Source organism: Nicotiana tomentosiformis, chromosome 9 (assembly GCF_000390325.3).
Source record: "Nicotiana tomentosiformis chromosome 9, ASM39032v3, whole genome shotgun sequence".
In the NCBI taxonomy this organism is placed as follows: Eukaryota; Viridiplantae; Streptophyta; class Magnoliopsida; order Solanales; family Solanaceae; genus Nicotiana; species Nicotiana tomentosiformis.
In genome coordinates this window covers 49468582-49487787 of record NC_090820.1, presented here as the reverse complement: position 1 = coordinate 49487787, position 19206 = coordinate 49468582, and the positions used below count along the sequence as shown (strand labels likewise).

Below are 19206 nucleotides of genomic sequence, written 5' to 3'. Positions count from 1 at the left end.
AGTCTAAGAATTGCCTCCATATGCATAAGGCTAAGCACTTCCCTCATTATTTGCATTGGGCTAAGCATTGCCCTCATCATTTGCATAGGGCTAAGCACTACTCTCATAACTTTCATAAGGGTAAGCTCTGCCTCTATATAACACCAGGCTAAGCACCGCCTTCCTTCACTCTTTCATAAGGCTAAACACTGCCATCGTCATCTGCATATGGATAAGCACTGCCTATTTCCTCTATCAAATAGTCAAATATCGCCACATCTTTGCATTTAATAGGCTGAAATATCGCCAAATTATCCAAAGGTATCATAGTATGAAGGCATCATTCTCATAGCCTAAGGACAACATTCCATGGCCTAAGGCTCTCAAAGTTGCATATCATTATTCAAAGGCCTCGTAGTCCAAAGAAACCATCTGTATGGCCCAAGGACACTATTTCATGGCATGTGAATCCCTTTACTATACGTTCATGGCCCAGGACGTCATGGTCTAAGGACAACATCCTCATCGTCCGAAGACAACTTTCATGGTCTGAGAGGAATTTGCATCATGTTTAAATTTTTGCACTCGCATCAATGATATTATAACTTCTATGAATATGCTACTGTAATTGTCGTATTTTAAGCTTTGCGGGTAACTCGGAAGGTAACCATTCTTCAAATGGGAGAAATTCCCGCTCTGGTTTTTGTTCAAATGTTCACATTTCTTTAATATCTCCAAGTAACTATTCATGACAACGTCATTGCACATTATTGCCATCCATACTCTCCATCTATAATATCAACTATTCACGACAGCGTGCTAGCCAAAAATTCATACTTTAAAACGCGTGGTCTTTCTGCAGTGACTTCATTGTCTTCATTCACCTATGGATCAAGGACTACACGTGGCTTGATTCACATAAAACCAGGAATATATAAGCAGCTCAATAACCAGGTTCGGCCCCCAGACTTTGAAAACATCTCATATCTCATTCTCATCTAGAAAAAATTCATCATCATCTTAATTTATTTACCCGACAATTCGTTTAGCATTCTCGGATAAAGAGGGGCAGTTGTTGATACTCAATTTTGCCCTCATATTCTTTACTTAATTAGTGTATTATATGCATTTTATTTAATTGTTTCTAGCACTTTAATTGATAAATATTTATTTATTACCCACTTATATTTATGAGTGATTAATTGTCCAAAGTAATTATTTATATTTCCATGCATATTTTATAGAATTATATATTATTTTATACAATTATATTTGATATTTTTACTATATAAATATTATTTTCAGCCTGTGTTTTACAAATAATTATATTTATTATGCTATTTAGGCCAAAATGGTATTTTTATATTTTTACAATTACAAACTACTATTTTTAAAAGTGTTAATTTTATAAATAGTATTTTATCATTTTATTAACCATCTTATTGTTTATTCTTTTCACAATTTCCATGTGTTTTAATTATGGCCTAACATAGGGCTGAATTTCGGACCAAATATGGTCCAAAATGGCAAAGCCCACTCCATTTGACCCGGCTGCAGCCCAAACAAAATGAACCATACCCACTTATCCCATTTGGGACCCGTATCCAACCTATCTCCCTCCTTAAAATCACAGTCGTTGATCTCTCAAGATCAACGGCTGACAACAATTCTCCCTTCTCTCCTTATATCCGCATAACCACAAATCTAACCCATTATCTCTCTCACCAACCACCTCTGAACACCCTCAGTCCGCTCAAATCTTTCCCCTGTTTTTAAAACTCTAGCAGCCTTACCCTCGATTCTTCTCCGATTCCGACTAGGAAATGGAACCTCGCCATGATTTACTTACCTTATATGTGTTACTCTATTACTATTAGCATAACAATGGTATTTTTTGAATCAAGTCGTATCGACCTCAATCTTCGAGATTTAGATGATATTCCGTCTATATACATGTCAAAGGGGGCGATTCTTGCATTTCTAGTCCGATTTGCAGTTGTTGGACCCTAACTAGGGTTTGAAATTGATATTTTCCTTTACTGGTTGCTTTATTGATTGCATGAGATTTTCCTTTTCCTTACTTGTGTTTCATAGACCGTTTGCCTAATTGATTGCTATATAAACCCCATTCCCCGATTTCCTTGAATGAACATTTATGTAACAACCCAGACGATTATTTTGAGCTTTAGCATTTTATTTAGTTTTTCGAGGTTATGAGTGGCTTCATATTGTGTATTATAACTTGTGTGTATGGTTGGATTCAATTTTTGATGTTTTGGGATTGATATGGATGAGTTCTCATTTTAGAAGCTTAAGTTGGAAATATTGACCAAGATTTGACTTTTGTGAAAATGACCCCGTGCCAGTGTTTTGATGGCTCTGGGAAGTTTGTGTTGTGATTTTGGACTTGGAAGTATGACACAAATTTAATTCGGAGGTTCCTAGGTTGATTCGTCATATTTCACCGAAAGTTAGCAATTTGAAGGCTTAGAAATTCCTTTTGTTTGACTAGGGTTTTACTTTATGGCTATCAGGTTTGGATTTTGGTATCAGGACTTGGAATAGGCCAGTTTCTCAATTTGGAACTTGTTTGCAAATTTTGGCGTCATTAGAAGTGGATCTGACAGGAATGAGGCGCGTAATTGTGTTTTTAGAAGTTCTTGAGTTTCTGTGTTAATTTCATGTGTTTTGATGCCTGACTCGTGGTTATGGATGTTATTTTGGTGTTTTTGATCGTGCATGTGAGTTTGTATGAATTTTATAGACTTGTGAGGATGTTTGGTTTGGATCCCCGAGGGATCGGGTGAGTTTCAGACGCGTTTCGGAGTGTATGAACAGTTTTAGTTTTGTTGGTTTTTTAACTGGTCCCGCAGGTCTCGCAAATTTTAGATTTTGTTTGCATTTGCGACCTTCGTATTTACGAGGGGGAAGTTGCATTTGCGAAGTTCACTGGGAGTTTGTCAGGTTTTCAAATGCTAACAAATTGTTCACTTTTGTTATTGGGGTCTGGGCTGGGCTGGAACGCTTTTGCGATCATTGAGTCGCTGCAATTGCGATGAAATGTTCGCATTTTCGATATTAGCAGGACTGTGATGAATGTCGCTTTCACGATCGTTCTTCACATTCGCAAGGTTTGCAAGATCGCATTTGCGACATCTGCACCTGAACATAAAAGCTGGAAGACGGGATTTTAGCCTCCTGTTTTATATCTTTGAACCATAGACTTGGTAGGAGGCGATTACTAGAGTAGAGTTTCACCTACAATCATTGGGTAAGTAGTTTTAATCAATTTCAAACTATATTTCATGATTATATATGAGATTTAACATCAAATTCATGAGAATCAAAGTAGAATTTTGAGAAATTTTGTCTATGTTTTGAAAAATGAAAATTTGGAATTTGAGTGTCGAATTGGACTCGAATTTTGAAACAAAACACATATATTAACTCGTGGGGTTATGGGTAGTCAAGATCTATCCTTGGACCTGGGTTTTGACCTGTGGGCCTGGGGTTGACTTTTGTTGGGGAATTGTACATAGATCATTGCTTTATTTATTGGAATTAGTTTCTTTTCCATTATTTGATGTTATTAAGTCGATTTTGGTTAGATTTTGAGCCGAACGCGGGTGAATTGTAGAGGAAAAGCTATTTTTGAGTGTTGATTTGGCCTAGTTGAGGTAAGTATCTTGCCTAACTTTGTGGGGGGGGGGGGAACTACCCCGTAGGGGTTGGTTTGATTGCATTGTTGTGGCATATAAGTACATGTAGTGCGAGTTGTTATGTTTTCGGCATATGTAGAATTATTGAGATGATTGTCGTGGTATTTGCTCGTGAGTTGTCCGTTCTATTGTTATTATTGATATTAGCACATGTGACATGACAAGGAGGGCTATATATGTTGGTTATGAGCATGTGGCGAGACAATGTGGGTTAATTATTATGCGCATGTGGTGATACAATACGGGCATTAACGTTTCGTATTGTGCACGTGGAGAGACGAGGTGGGCTATGTCGGGGATGATTTGTGATGGCCTGGGGAATTTCCATTAATGATATTTGTGTGATGGTGTGATATCTTATGTGAGTCATGCATATTGCGGGTTTTGTTGTATTGTTTCCAATGTGCTATTCAATGTCTTTGATCTTACTTGTTGACTCGAGATGAGATAATACACTTGCACAAGCATACACCGTAATTTATCATCTATATCAATCCAGTGTATAATTATAGATGTCCATTAATCATGTACGTCTATTCTTGTATATCTGCCTTCCGTGTGAGAACAGGGATGTTGGCACGTGAGTTCTCCATACAGATATGAGATATTGTTATGGTTGGCACGTGAGTTGTCTACACGGATATGTGGTTATTATTAATGTTATTGTCACGTGAGTTGTCAGTAGAGCACGTGAATTGTCCATGCAGTTGTGATTGATAATGTGAACCCGAGATATCATATGTTTAGGGTTCGTGATTTGGGGACTTGTGAAATTGGAATGTGAGGCGTGGTACTTCGGTATGATTCTTGTTGTACATTTTATGTTGACAAGCTTGATGATTTGAACGGTTGTTGTTCTTTTTCCCCCTATTTCCTTCCATTCGTATTTTGGTTGTACGTAGTTACATGTTGTCTTTATCACTTGTACTCTCTTACTGTCATTTGTTGCTTTATTACCATTGTTATCCTTGTATTGATAAATTGCTTTATTATCCTTTTACTTCCTTTATTTTCCATTGTTAGATTATATCAATACCTTGCACAGGTTTCTATGTCTAGTAGGTGTCATGACCTGACCTCGTAAGTACTCTGCCGAGGTTAGGCTTGATACTTACTGGGTACCGTTATAGTGTCCTCATACTATGCTTGTTGCGCATTTTGTGATATCCAGGTACATCAAAGCATGCCAATCGTTAGATAAGTAATCGTGAGTCTCTGTGGAAACTTCAAGGTATACCTTCCATCCCATTTGCAGGCCTCTGAGTCACCTTATGCTATCTTTCTTTACCACTGTTTATTTCTATTTCATAACAGTTTGTACTTAGAGATTTTCTAGTGACATTAGTGGAGCTTATGACTTGTACTATCTGTTTTGGGATATTGTACATCTATTGATAGTTGTTGGTTATTTATATAAAATACTTGTTCATGTATAATGGTTGATTGGTTTAAACCTGTTAATAACTCAATATGTGTTAGGCTTACCGAGTCTTAGATACTACGTTCCATCACGACTCCTAAGGAGGGATTTTGGGTCGTGACAAGTTGGTATCTGATCTCTAGGTTCATTGGTGCGATGAGTAATATGCAAGATTAGTAGAGTCCTGTGGATCAATACGGAGGAAATTTTACTTATCTTCGAGAGGCTACAGAACTAATAGGAAACTTCACTTCTTCCATTCCTATCGTGCGGTTTATTGATTACGGAGTTTGAGCCTTGTCATACTGTTCTGTGATAGGTGGTGAGGACACGAGTTGTAGTTACCGATGATGCTGACCCCGTAGCTGGTGTTGCTAGAGGCAGAGGTAGAGCGAAGGCCGAAGAGTAGCACGTGCTAGAGCTAGAGCACCCTCCATAGTAGCAGCCCAGGAGCCACCAGTAGCTCCAGTTAGGGGACAGGAATCGGAGGTGCCTGTTTCTACCCTCAGACTTGAGGAGACTTTAGCGTAGTTCCTGAGAATGTTTGGTACATTGGCTCTGGTGTGATTGATTCCGGTTGTACCAGCTACATCACAGGCAGCGGGCTCACATTGGTTAGGTTCCGGGTGTGATGCCGGTACGATCTGTTAGTCTCGTTCAGCCTGAGGTCAAGCTAGAGGCATCAGAAAAGGATCGAGAGACTGAAGAAGTATGATCCTCCTACTTTAATTGGAACATCTACCGAGGATGTGCAAGGATTTCTAGAGAAGCTCCATCATATTTTCCACATCATAGGTATTGTCAAGGTGAGCGGAGTTGCTTTAACTACATTTTAGCAGTTAGTAGCACCGTATTGGTGGTGGCAGGCTTATAAGGAGGGTAGGCCAGATGATGCAGCACCAGTCACTTGGACTATATTTTCTGAGATGCTTTTAAGGGAGTTTGTTTCCTAGACCCTCTAGGATGCGTGGCACACCGAATTTGAGTAGCTGCGCTAGGGCACTATGATAGTATCAGAGTACGCCATCAGTTTAAGCGATTTGTCCCGACATGCACCTACCTTAGTTCCAACAGTTAGAGAACGAATTTGCAGATTTATTGAGGCGCTCAGTTATGGTCTCAGATTCAATATAGCTAGAGAGTTGGCGACAGATACTCCGTTTCAGCAAGTTGTAGAGATCTATCGGAGGTTGGAGGGTATGCAGGGCCAAAAGAGAGGACAGGGAGGCTACGAGGCCTCGTGGATCGTGGATCGGGACTATTTTAGGGGCAGTGTGCATTATGGTAGAGGTCTTGTGGGTCATCCAGTTCAATTTGCACTTCAGGCTTTGATAAGTGTGGATTTTAACCACTTATTAGTACCTTATTGCTTTAGTTATAGTCCGAAAGTATTGATTTTTGTTTCCAAAACAAATTAATCATATGAATTGCAGGCATATTGGAGGATTGGAGCTTAAATAAGAAATTTAATTCAAATAGGAGCATTCTAGCTCAAAAAGGCAAGAAGGAGAATTGTAGACAAAAGTGCGGCCATAAGAAGTAATTCTGCGGCACTAGAAGATTATGCGGTCCGCAGAAAAAGCCTTGAAGCCTCAGAGTTTGAAGAAGTGCGGTCCGCAAATCAAATTGTGTGGCCGCAAAATCTCATCACACTGACAAGATTTGAAAATTTCAAAAAAGGTACAAAAAGACCAAGTGTGAAGCCTCATGAAAATGCGGTCCGCGATCAAAATATTCGCTCACAGAAGCTGAAGTGCAGTTGCAGATGGAATTATGCGGTTGCAGATGGAATTATGCGACTTCAGAATTCCTCCCAACTCAAAAGAAGAAGAAAAGTGTGGTCCACACATAAAATTGTACGGCCGCAGAACCTCGCTAAGGGCATTTTTGTCAGCGAATTTCTGGACACTATAAATAGACGGGAAACACTTTTTTAGTGTAAATTTTGTATTCTATGCAGCTGTAGCGGTTATATTTTATCCTTTTTGGAAATTTGTGGCAAATACTAGAGAAGACTCGTTAGTTTTATCCATTAATTGTAGTTTGTGGCTTTAGTTACTTCGTCTACTTTGTTTTCTTTGCTTTATAGCATGAATAGCTAGATTTTATCTAGGGTTGTGACCCAACACTAGTGTATAAATCTTATGTGTTATTAATTCTAATGCTTGTTTATTATTTAGCCTTGTTTATTCATTATTTGTAGGATTAATGGTTGCAAACATTGATTCATGCCTATTTGACATATTTCTGACTTGAGAAAGAGGAACTTAGTCTAGGAAAACTTGGCTAACAAAAAATTGAGCTAGTTAAGGTTTTGGCTAGGTTGATTAAAGAGTTTTGAACTAGATATAGGTAAACCCGACTTAAACTCATATCAATTATTTTTTTGCTACCCAATTGGAGTTGAGAAAGTCAATTGGGCATAACCACTATATAACCGAGAGGTATTGAGCGGGTACTTGAGAATTGAGAGTTATAGTACAACCCGATCCGCATAACAAGAGATAACTCAATATACCCACTAGGTTTGCACCTAGGTGAAGGTTACATCCCTAGGGTTTTCCCCATTGTTTAAAAACACAAAAAAAAACAATTTACTCTCTTTCTAGTTGCTTTTAAATAGTATAATCTCTTTGTGTTAATTTGGACAACGATCACTCTTTATTTGGAAGTGTAGTTTTAGTTATTTCATATTTTCTCATCATGTATCTACCTCAACACCCCTCATAAACTCCATGATAAAATCAACCCCGACCCTAGTAGGGTATTATAATTGAAACGAATGTTTCCACTCACCATAGAGCGTGGATTGGACGTGGCAAATTGTGTAGCAATCCACTATATAACCGAGAGGTATTGAGTGGGTACTTGAGAATTGAGAGTTATAATACACCCCAAACCGGAAAACAATCATTAAATCAATGTACCCATTAGGTTTACACCTAGGTGAAGGTTACATGTCTAGGATTTTCCCCATTTATTTAAAAATACGAAAACAAGTTACTCTCTTTCTAGTTTTTTTAATTAGTTTAATCTCTTAATGTTAATTTGGACAACGATCACTCTTTGTTTGGAAGTGTAATTTTAGTTATTTCACGTTTTCTCTTTAAGCATCTACCTCAATACCCTTTATAAACTTCCTGAGGAAATCGACCCCAACTTTAGTTGGGTATTATAATTGCAATGACCGTTTCCACTCACTATTGAGTGCGGATTGGATGTGGATCAAACTTCACGTGGTGCTTCAGGTATCCATGGTCCTAGAGTACCCGTACTTGGAAGCTTCCACAGGCACATCAGCGGAGAAGCTGCTTTGAGTGTGGGGATACAAGCCACATGGTGAGAGATTGTCCCGGACTCCAGACTGGTACACTACAACAGAGTATCCGGGCTATGGGTTCCCTCAAGTTGTTGTTGTACCTGCACCGCCATCTAGAGGTGGAGGTCAGGCGGGTAGAGGCCGTCCTGGGGGGAGGCCAGCTAGGGGTGATAACTCGTGTATATCGTTCTAGTTTGGGTCGCTATTGAGGGTCATAAGGCTTGAGTGGACTTTCTATTAGTTAATACAGTAGGTTTTGATGTGATATTGTGGGTAGTTTGTTACGTGTTCTGGTTTTGTGCTACGGGATTGAGTTAGTAGAAGGTTTTTAGTAGTCAGATGGTTATCTTGCTTTAGATTCCGAGTCTAGGATAGGAACCTTGTGTTCTTTGCGGATAAGTGTGTTTGTACTAGGCTAGGTTCCGCGGTGGAGTCATGTTAGGATGAGATTGATTATGGTTATTACGTGTGCCTTGCTTCTTCCTTATGGTATAGACTCATAGTATGGTAACGATGGGTTGTTGTACTGGTTGGGCTTGTTTGATAGTTCTCTCATATGCTTCTCTTTGCATGTTCAGTTGTATTCGATTTGTGCTTGTTGGGTTTGGATTGCGATGTATGTGCCCAGGTGGAGTTTCATGTGACTTGTTGGTCGAGTGAGTGGTTATGAATTTCACATGTGTCTTGCATCATTATCAGTGTTGGGATGATTTAGGACAAGGTTCTAGTCGATATGGGACTATTTGCCAGTACCGGGCTTTGTAATGGGAAGCTATTATGGTTAGAGTTGTTACTATGAGCATATGGCCGATGTTTAACGTCGTGTGGTTATACCTTGTGGATGTATGCATAATCTATTACAGCTATTTGAGGATTTTACAGTGTAATTGTGTGATAATATGGCCCTTGGTGGATGTGGGAATTTGATTCTAAGGCTTCTCTACATGAGTGGAAGGAATGATCTTCAGTTGTGATGATGTTTTGGGATTATGTCGATTGGGGAGATGTGGTATCACCCGCGTGTATGTTTATGGAGAGTTTATACCGTGATTTGATGTCTTGGGAAAGACTCTTGACATGTTCGAGGATGAACGTCTGTTTAATAGGGTGAGAATGTAACGACCCGACCGGTCGTTTTTAGCTTTAGCGTTCCGTTCAGTCATTGAGATCTTGAGTGGCTTCACAATATGTATTATTACTTACGTGTATGGTCGGATTCCATTTTCGGATGTTTTGGTATTGATTTGGATGATTGATTCTCATTTTAGAAGCTTAAGTTGGAAATGTTGATCACGGTTGACTTTTATGAAAACGACCCCAGAATAGTATTTTGATGGCTCCGATAGGTTCGTTTTGTTATTTTGGACGTGGGCGTATGCCCGGAATCGAATTCAGAGGTCCCTAGGTTGATTTAACATGTTTCACCGAAAGTTGGCAATTTGAAGGTTTGGAAATTCCTTAGGTTTGACTAGGGTTTGACTTTATGTCTATCAGGTTTGGATTTTTGTTTTGGGACTTGGAATAGGTCAATTTCTCTATTTGGAACTGTTTGCAAAGTTTGGCGCCATTCCGAGTTTAATTGATAGGAATCGGATGCGTAGTTGTGTTTTTAAACTCGGAATGTACATTGCGATTGGTGTCTTGGCTGGGCTGGATCGCTTTTGCGATCGTTGGGTCGCTTTTGAGAGGTGTTCAATGTTCGCATCTGCGATGTTAGCATGATTGTGATGGATATCGCTTTTGCGATCATTCTTCGCATTTGCGAACCTTATGTCGCATTTTCAACACTATCGCATGGACATAAAAAGTTAGAAGACGGGATTTTGGCCTCATTTTTCATATCTTTGAACCCTAGACTCAGTATGAGGTGATTGGAAGAGTGGATTTTCACCTACAATCATTGGGTAATTAGTTTTAATAAATTTTCAACTATATTTCATGATTATATATGAGACTTAACATCAAATTTGTGGAATCAAAATGAAATTTTGGGAAATTTTGTCTATGTTTTGAAAAATAAAAATTTGGGATTTGAGGGTCGAATTGGACTCAAATTTTGAAACAAAATAGATATCTGGACTCGTGCGGTTATTGGTAGTCAAGATTTACCCTTGGACCCGGGTTATGATCGGGCAAGACCGGGGTTGAATTTTGGAGAATTGTACAAAGATCATAACATTACTTATTGGAATTTGTTTCTCTTGCATTATTTGATGTTATTAAGTCGATTTTGATAAGATTTGAGCTGAGTGGTGGTGAATTGTGAAGGAAAAGCTATTATTTGGTGTTGATTTGGCCTAGTTGAGGTAAGTATCTTGCCTAACTTTATGTGGGAAAAACTACCCCGTAGGGATTTGTTTGATTGCACTATTTGAAATCCGTGAAAGACGTGTACATGAGGTAACGAGTGTGTACACGAACTTATATGTTGAAACTTGACTGTTTAGCCCCTTAGGATTCTTATGTACATTTAATTGAAGTTGCCCTATCATGTTATATCCTCCATTGTTAAACTTACCCTTACATGCTTTATTTGAAGTTGTTAGTTCGTGTTCTATCTTTTATCTCCAAATATATTCTTATATACTTTAATTGAAATTATTGCCTCTTTTATTGTCATATTACCTCTTTCATAGTTAATTTACTCTTATTTGAAGTCATTTCTACTTGTTATCTCTTTCGTTGTTGAGCTTATTCTCCTCTTTCTTTGTGTTGTAATTCCTCTGGTTATCTACTTGTCGTACTATCGTGTTATTGTTATTGTTCTTGTACTCAGTGTTGTTGAGTTGTTGCCTATGTGTGGTTTTGGTATTGGAATTGTTGTTATGGAAATGTTGTGGCATATGGGCACATGTGGTGCAAGTTGTTATATTGTGTTGTTATGTTTTTCGCACAGTGTGTTTGCATGTGAGTTGTTCCTGCTATTGTTATTATTGATATTCACACATGCGGCATGACAAGGTGGGCTATTTATGTTGGTTATGCGCATGTGGCGAGACAAGGTGGGATAATTATTATGTGTGTGTGGCGAGACAAGGCGTGTATTTACTTTATTATTGTGCAAGCAGCGAGACAAGGTGGGCTATGTCGGGGATGATTTCTGATGTCCTGGGGGCATTATCATTGATGATATTTGTGTGGTAGTGTGACTATAATGTCTGAGTAATGCATATTGCGGGTTTTGTTGTATTGTTTCCAATGTGCTATTCGGTATCTTTGATCTTACTAGTTGCCTGGAGTTGTGATAGTACACTTGCACAAACATACACTGTAATCAATCACCTATATCAGTCCAGAAGGATAATTCCTGATATCCATTGATCATGTACATGTATTCTTGTATATCTTCCTTTTGTGTGAGGATTGGGCTACTTGCACGTGAGTTGTTTGTGTGGATATGAGATATAGTTACTGTTGGCACGTGAGTTATCCGTGCAGGTATGAGGTTATTGTTGATGATATTGTCACGTGAGTTATCCATGCAGCCCGTGAATTGTCTGTGTAGTTGTGATTGATAATGTGAACCCAAGATACCATGTGTTTATGCTTCGTGATTTGGGGATTTGTGAATGGTGAATGTGAGGTGTGGTACTTCGGTGTGATTTTTGTTGTACATTTTATGTTGAAAAGCTTGATGAGTTGAACGATTGTTGTTCTTGTTTCCCTTATTTCCTTCCATTCATATTTTGGTTGTACTTGGTTACCTGTTGTCTTTATCACATGTACTCTCTTACTGTCATTTGTTGCTATATTATCGTTGTTAGCCTTGTATTGATAAATTGCTTTATTTTCCTTTAACTGCCTTTATTTTCCATTGTTAGATTATATCAACACCTTGCATAACTTTCTATGTCTAGTAGGTGTCTTGACCTAACCTTGTCACTGCTCTACCGAGGTTAGGCTTTATACTTACTGGATATTGTTATGGTGTACTAATATTATTCTTGTTGCACATTCTTTTGCAGATCCAGGTACCTCGGAGCATGCCAATCGCTAGATATCTGATCGTGGGTTGCTGTGGAGACTTCAAGGTATACCTGCCATCCCGGTCACAGGCCTTGGAGTCACCTTCTGTTGTCTTTCTTTATCACTGTCTATTTCTATTTCGGAACAATTTGTACTTAGAGATTTTATAGTAAACTCATTAGAGCTTATGACTTGTACTATCGATTTTGGGATATTGTACATGTATTGATTGTTGTTAGCTATGTATAGAAACTATTGTTTCATGTATAATGGTTAATTGGATTAAACCTGTTAATAGCTTAGTATGTGTTAGTCTTACCTAGTATTAGAGACTAGGTGTCATCACGACCCATAAGGAGGGATTTTGGGTCGTGACTTTTTATCACTACTCCATCTGACTCGCAAATTGTTTTATTGCGTTCTTGTTCTCTGAAACTTTTGTCTTCGATTTTTGTTATAGGCCGGAAAAAATCTAAGGTCACCGTGGTATTGCTTAATAACATCCTCATGTGCAAGCACTGCTCGGACTCTTTTTGAGGTTCTTGTGCACTCTGAAGCACACGAGACTAGGGGTTCTCATTGTTCTCCTTCAATTGCTGCTATTGAGCCACTGTTGAAACTCTAATTTTCTCACGCTTTTGCTCGTTTATCTTTGTAACTGGTTAGTGCTCTTGACTCTTACAGTTTTAATTGTTACTTCTCTACGTGTTTATGTTATGTGTGTTATGTGTGCCAATATTGTCTAAACTTCTATCAACATAGACGAGCATGACTTAGGTTACTTTGCTATTTGTAACCTTTGGGGTGTGTGTTATGTGTGTTATGTGTGCCTTTGGGGTAATGTTCTTTACACATAATTGTCCTTGCTATATGTAATCGACCTATAGAATCTCTGACCTCTTTAACACTAGGTGAATACCTGCTAACTACTTTGCCATACTCAATGAATTGTGTTCATCAAACTGTTTTTCTTTAAACATTCATGTAATCTATCCTGCAAGAACTTTTGCCATAAATTTTGCATGGTAAATTTTCCTTGTCAGAACTGCTATTTGTTATCTTTTTCGGAGTTAGCTCTTGACCATCTGTCACTTTAGGTTTTCATGTTAAGTCATTCCTGCGAGAAATTCTATTTGAATTAGTTCCTGACTATGTTTCATCTTAGATTTTAATGCTAAGTCTTTCATTTATGAACTGTTATTTTCTATCTTCTCAGAATTAGTTCTTGATTATACTTTATCTTAGGGTTTTTTTGCTAAAGCCTATAATGTAGGAACTTCTACTTGGTTATCCTCTTAGAATTGGTTCTGGACCATATTTTGCCTTTATATTTCATGCTAGACCCTCCCCATAGGAGTCTCTGTTTGGTTATGATCTTAAGATTAAGCCTTGATCATGATAGGTGTACTCGAATGAATTCCAATAGGTGTAAGTCTTCTCTTAAGTACATGTATTTTTGTGTACCTTTAAGTATTACACTCAGAGTATGTCTATGGGCCTTTCACTGTAACTTACAAGGTGGACAAATTTGAATTGTCCTTATGTTGTATATGTGCTCTCATTATTCCATAAAGCTCACACCCTAGGATGTCACTTGGGAAATCCTGCTTCTTGAATAATTTGTGAACATCAGGAATTGACCTTGTGTGTATTTCTCATCTGAGTGTTAAGTTAACATGGCTGTGTAATTGTCTACTTACATTTTGGGACATCCTGTATAGCAATTGGGCATGTTTGATGGTCTGGGTCTGGCCTATTGAGCATGGTCTTAATATTGAACCCAAGTGCGCTTTGTTCGTCCTTGTGTACCTAAAGATTGGGCATGTTGGTCCTACATGAAAGTTCAGAGCTGGTGGAGGTCGAGATGTGTTACTGGGTTATTTTGTTTTTATATTATAATTATTTTTTTTGGTATGTAATAACTTGTAAAAATAGATAACGGAAAAGTAGTTAAAAGGGGGGGGGGGGTAGGTAATTTTGTTTTTCGCATAAATGGGTAGATAACATGCATATAGGATCAAATAAGTGTTTCCCACTTCTTGACGATCATGCTTAGCTTCTATATTTTATCTGTTAATAGAAACCATGTCTATAGAATTTTAAATTTTGACTTTCTCACTTAGAAAACATGAGTTTAGGGCCTAAATAACTAGTGTTAAATACTATCAATGTGACTTATAATTTAGAAAGCATTCTTATAGGACCTATTGATGGTAGTCTATAATCTCTTATTTTAGTAACTTATTGCACTTTACTTGTTTTGAGCTTTAATTCATAGTGTTTTGCACTTATTGTGTATTTATGCCTTGTAGGAGTGATTACCAGCTATGTAGATGTTATGGAATGAATTCGAGTGATTTGGAGCTTTAAAGTCTGAGTAAAAGCCCAAGTGATTAAGCCACGATCGTGTTCGGGGGTCGAGGACCAAGTCTGGACATCAAAATGCATGAAAAATCCGTACTCTACAAAATCTTCACTGTCGCGGTGCGTGGGACACCACGGCTGAGCAATTCTCAGTTGCCTGTCTGAACTGGCCCTCTGGATTTCCCCACTAATGCCCCGTATGGCGCGTCTCCCTATGCGTCACCCTTGTGCAATTATTTCAGAGTGAAAATCTAATTTCGGCTAGGAGAAGGTGATTCCGTCTGGGCCCGACCCGACTTGGTATAAATACATGGGAAAATGTTATTTTTTCGACTTTTGACACATATTCGGCCTACGGAGAAGTTGGAAGAACACGAGCACAAGCACTTCATCATTCCTTCATCACTCAAGACCCGAGTTTGGATCGAACTTATGTTTTCCTATACTTTTATTATATTTGTGATGAAATGCTCCATATTTATGGAGTAGTTTTTTTAGGGTTTGATGGATTTTGTATTTTGATGATTGTTTGTGGATTATAACTCTAGTTTTATGTATTGAAACGTTTTTGGATGATTTAATTGTTGCATCTATAATATTTGTTCATGTAATCTAGAGAGGCAAAACTTGTGATATCTTTGCATTATATTATTGGTTGAGTTCATTAATTTTTCTTAGTAATCGAAAAAGGCTCGTTGAATTATTGATTAAAACTAGTTAGGAGAATAATCGAAAGCGATTTTCCTAAAGACCAATCCATTACACATTCTTGCATATCTTCACGTGCTTAAATTAGTTCATCTTGTGAGGTTAAGACTTAATCAAGAGAGGAGTTTTGCCTAATGTTTGACCTAATAATTGAGTGAATTCGAGAGACTCACTTAAACATTAGAAGTGAATTACCTAGAGTTAGATCCCAACAATTATCTTGCACCTATCCTATCAACTCCTATTTTCTCCCATTGATAACTTCCTTGCTTACCTTTGTTGCGATTGTCATTAGTCAATAGCTTTAGTTCCTTAGTTAATTGTAGTTAGAAACCATAGAAATCTCAATTATTGATCATCTTGGATAGCAATCAAGCTAGAAACTACAAGAATACTATTTAAATCCAATCTATTGTCGGGGATTGGCAATTAATAGTGTTTTAAATAGCTTGTAATGCTAATTCAATAATTTTTCTTTTTATTCTATTTTTTCCCTTTTTACGTTTGGTGCTATTTAGTTGTGCGCAGGTTATAGGTTCAGAGTGGTGCATGACTAGAACTTCTACGAAGGAAGTGCTACCATACGAACAAGAGATAGATAAACAACTACGACAGTTGAGGAAGAAAATAAATCTCACTGACACCTCAGAAAAGGTTGGGCAATCCTCAACCAAAGAAACTATGACTGGAAATGGTGATGATAATGTTGATTTGGCTGCAAGAGAGGCATCCTAATAATGAGAAAAAGTTGCACGGGATGCTGAGGAAGCATCTATTAGAGATTATAGGGGTCTCAAACTTAATCAACACCAACCCTTGCTTGGGACACCACTTGGTGATTATGGTAGACCGGTCTACAATCAAGGATTATCCAGTGTTAGACAACCTCCAATTGCGGCAAATAATTTCGAGCCCTTCAGAATTGTTGTGTTTTCAGAGAGAAGCCAAACAAAAATACAAACACTCATCTAATGGATTTCGAAGAGATTATGAATACCTTTCAATACAATGGGGTGTCACAAGATGCAGTGTACTTATGGGCATTTCCCTTTTCACTTAAAGATGATGCTAAGGAGTGGCTCGATTAGAACTTGGGAGGAGATGAACAGAAAAGTCCTTGATAAATATTTCTCCCCTACTAAGACGAGCAAGATTAGAAGAGAAATCCATAACTTCTGCCAGAAAGAGATTGAAACTATTTTTTAAGCATGGGAGAGGTTTAAGGAGATTGTTAGAAAGTGTCAACATAGCGGAATTGAACTTCTGATAAAACTCCAGGATTTTTGGGAAGGATTGACACCGGCCTCACGTAGAACATTGAGCAATGCAGTTGGAGGCCCTTTGATGAAGAAGACTCCAGAGGAGATAGTTATAAATCTTGATGAGTTATCTGAAGATGCAAATCAGTGGCCCTCTGAGAGTGCTGAAAGAAGAAGTTCGACTGGTGTTTACCAAGTTGATACTAATACCTCTGTGCAGGTACAACTTGATGTTATGGCTAAAGAAATAAGGAATCTGAACTTAGCCTCGATACAAAAGGAGCCTCACGTAGCTTGTGATATATGTGAAAAAGGACACCCTACTCATGAGTGTCAAGCCTCTATTAAGGAAGTAAATGTTGTGGGAAATTATAATGCAATGGGTCAAAGGCACCCCGGTTTTTCATGGAGTTCATCTAGAGGTACTGTGAATGCTTGGCAACAAAATAACTCTAGACCCCAGGGATAAGGAGCTCCTGGCCTTATGAATCAGCAGAGGCAGCAATATCAGCCTCAATAGCCCAACCAGCCTAGTCTAGAGGATCTAATAAAGGTTTTCATTATCAAGACAGATAAGAGGTTGGACGCCCATGGAGCAGCTATCAAAGAATTGGGCACTGGTTTTCGAAACCTGGAGAGACAAGTGGGACATATTGCAACACTATTATCTGAGAGGGCTCCAGGAACTTTCCTTGCTGATACAAAAAAGAATCCCAAAGAAATAGTGAATGTTGTAACTCTGAGAAGTAGGCAAGTGTTGAAAGATCCTGCCCCAATCCAAAAAGGTGTGAAACTTGAAAAAGAAAGTGGGGAGCTGCTGAAGATTGATGTTGAGAAAAAAAATAAAAGCCTGATGAAATCGGAGAAAAAGAATAAGGAAGAAAAACCAAGAAGGGAGGAACATGATGAGAGCGAGCACATGCCTACTTTACCTTTCCCCCAAATGCTAATATAGAGAAAAGCTGGACAAGCAGCTTGGGAGATTTCTGGATGTGTTGAAACAGGTTCATGTAAAATTACCATTCACATAAGTACTCTCACAAATGCCTGGTTATGCAAAATTCTTGAAGGAAATCCTTACAAAGAATAGGAAAATCGAGGATACCTCAGTGGTCAAGCTCATAGAGCATTGCAGTGCGATATTGCAAAACAAACTCCCATAAAAGTTAACTTGCTCTGTTTCGTTTTGATAAGTCTTTATGTGATTCTGGTATCTCAATTAATTCAATGACTCTATCTATTTACAAAAAACTGGAGAAGGAGATTGGAGAGATAAGGTCTGCACCCATATCTTTGCAACTGCGGACCAAACAACATTAATACCAGAGGGGATAGTGGAAGATGTGTTAGTTCGGATGAATAAGTTTGTATTTCCTGTAGATTTTATAGTGGTGAATATGTAGGAGAACAAGGAGGTACCCCTCATCCTAGGAAGACCATTCTTAGTAACGGGTAGAGCTATATTAGATATACACGAAAGAAAACTCATGCTGAGAGTGGGTAAGGAGACTGTGATTTTTGAGATAAATGTAACAAAGGGGGCACAATAGAAAAGGCCGGCTGCATGTGTTGAGTGGAAAGTTAAGGGCGCGAAAGAGAAGGATGCAGTGAGCGAGAAAGATAAGTGTGGGTGTACCCCAAAAAGGCTGAGAAGAAAATGTTTGCATGGATGTGTGCATTGGTTTGGAAGCGAGGAATAGAGCCCGATTTCAACTCAGACCCCGACTAGATGTTAAAGGAAGTTTCCTTTACCTTATGCATTTTAATTGTGTTTCATGGGGATATGCCACAAGTTAAAGTGTATGTATGTTGTATGTATGTATGTATGTATGCTATATATATGTATGTTAGTTTTCGGATTGTTAGTTGTAGTAGTTAGAGATAGAAAATAATCGAAAAGTAACCATAGAAATTAAACATTTTTATTTTTCCCAACGATGAATATCATTCGATAGGTTTCTTGCGATATTAAAGTCGAAAGAAAATGTCAAAAAGATTTTCTCTTATAGGTAATGTATTAACTCCCCCTTGGTTTTTCTTTGTGTCACGGTTCTTTTTCAAGGGTTTTGTTTGAACCGTGTGTGGTTAGTTTTTGTTTTGTAGACTAGTAGGAAGCCTTGTGCTGTAATTTGAATTGAAAGCAATTTCTTTTGACTTTATTATACCTTGAGAATAGTAAGTGCTTTAGTAGTGATGCTTAGGCTCAGTTTTTTACTCTTGTATAAGTACCTTAAATTGTATGATCTTAACTTTGCTTAACTACTTTGACTAGAGTGTCTTGATGAGTCTGATCCTGAGTAAGTCATGTGCCATGCGTGGGTGAGGTTTTGTGTTATTCTGTGCATTGCATGTGATGTCTAGAACTTTTCCCGTGTGTTTGCAAAGTGAAATAATAGTTTTATTCAATCTTGGAAGTGATATAGGCCTTTCTTTGTTGAGCCAGTGATATGCTTTTACCCACCTAATTATTAT

The 19206-nt window shown here is 38.2% G+C and overlaps 1 non-coding gene across 1 annotated transcript; it reads right to left on the bottom strand.

Annotated features, from left to right (window-relative positions):
- Nucleotides 1–16624: 16624 nt before the first annotated feature.
- Nucleotides 16625–16731, bottom strand: LOC117276882 (small nucleolar RNA R71). The gene has a single exon (XR_004507141.1). It is a non-coding gene; the product is annotated as a small nucleolar RNA R71 (small nucleolar RNA).
- Between the last annotated feature and the right edge of the window lie 2475 nt (nt 16732–19206).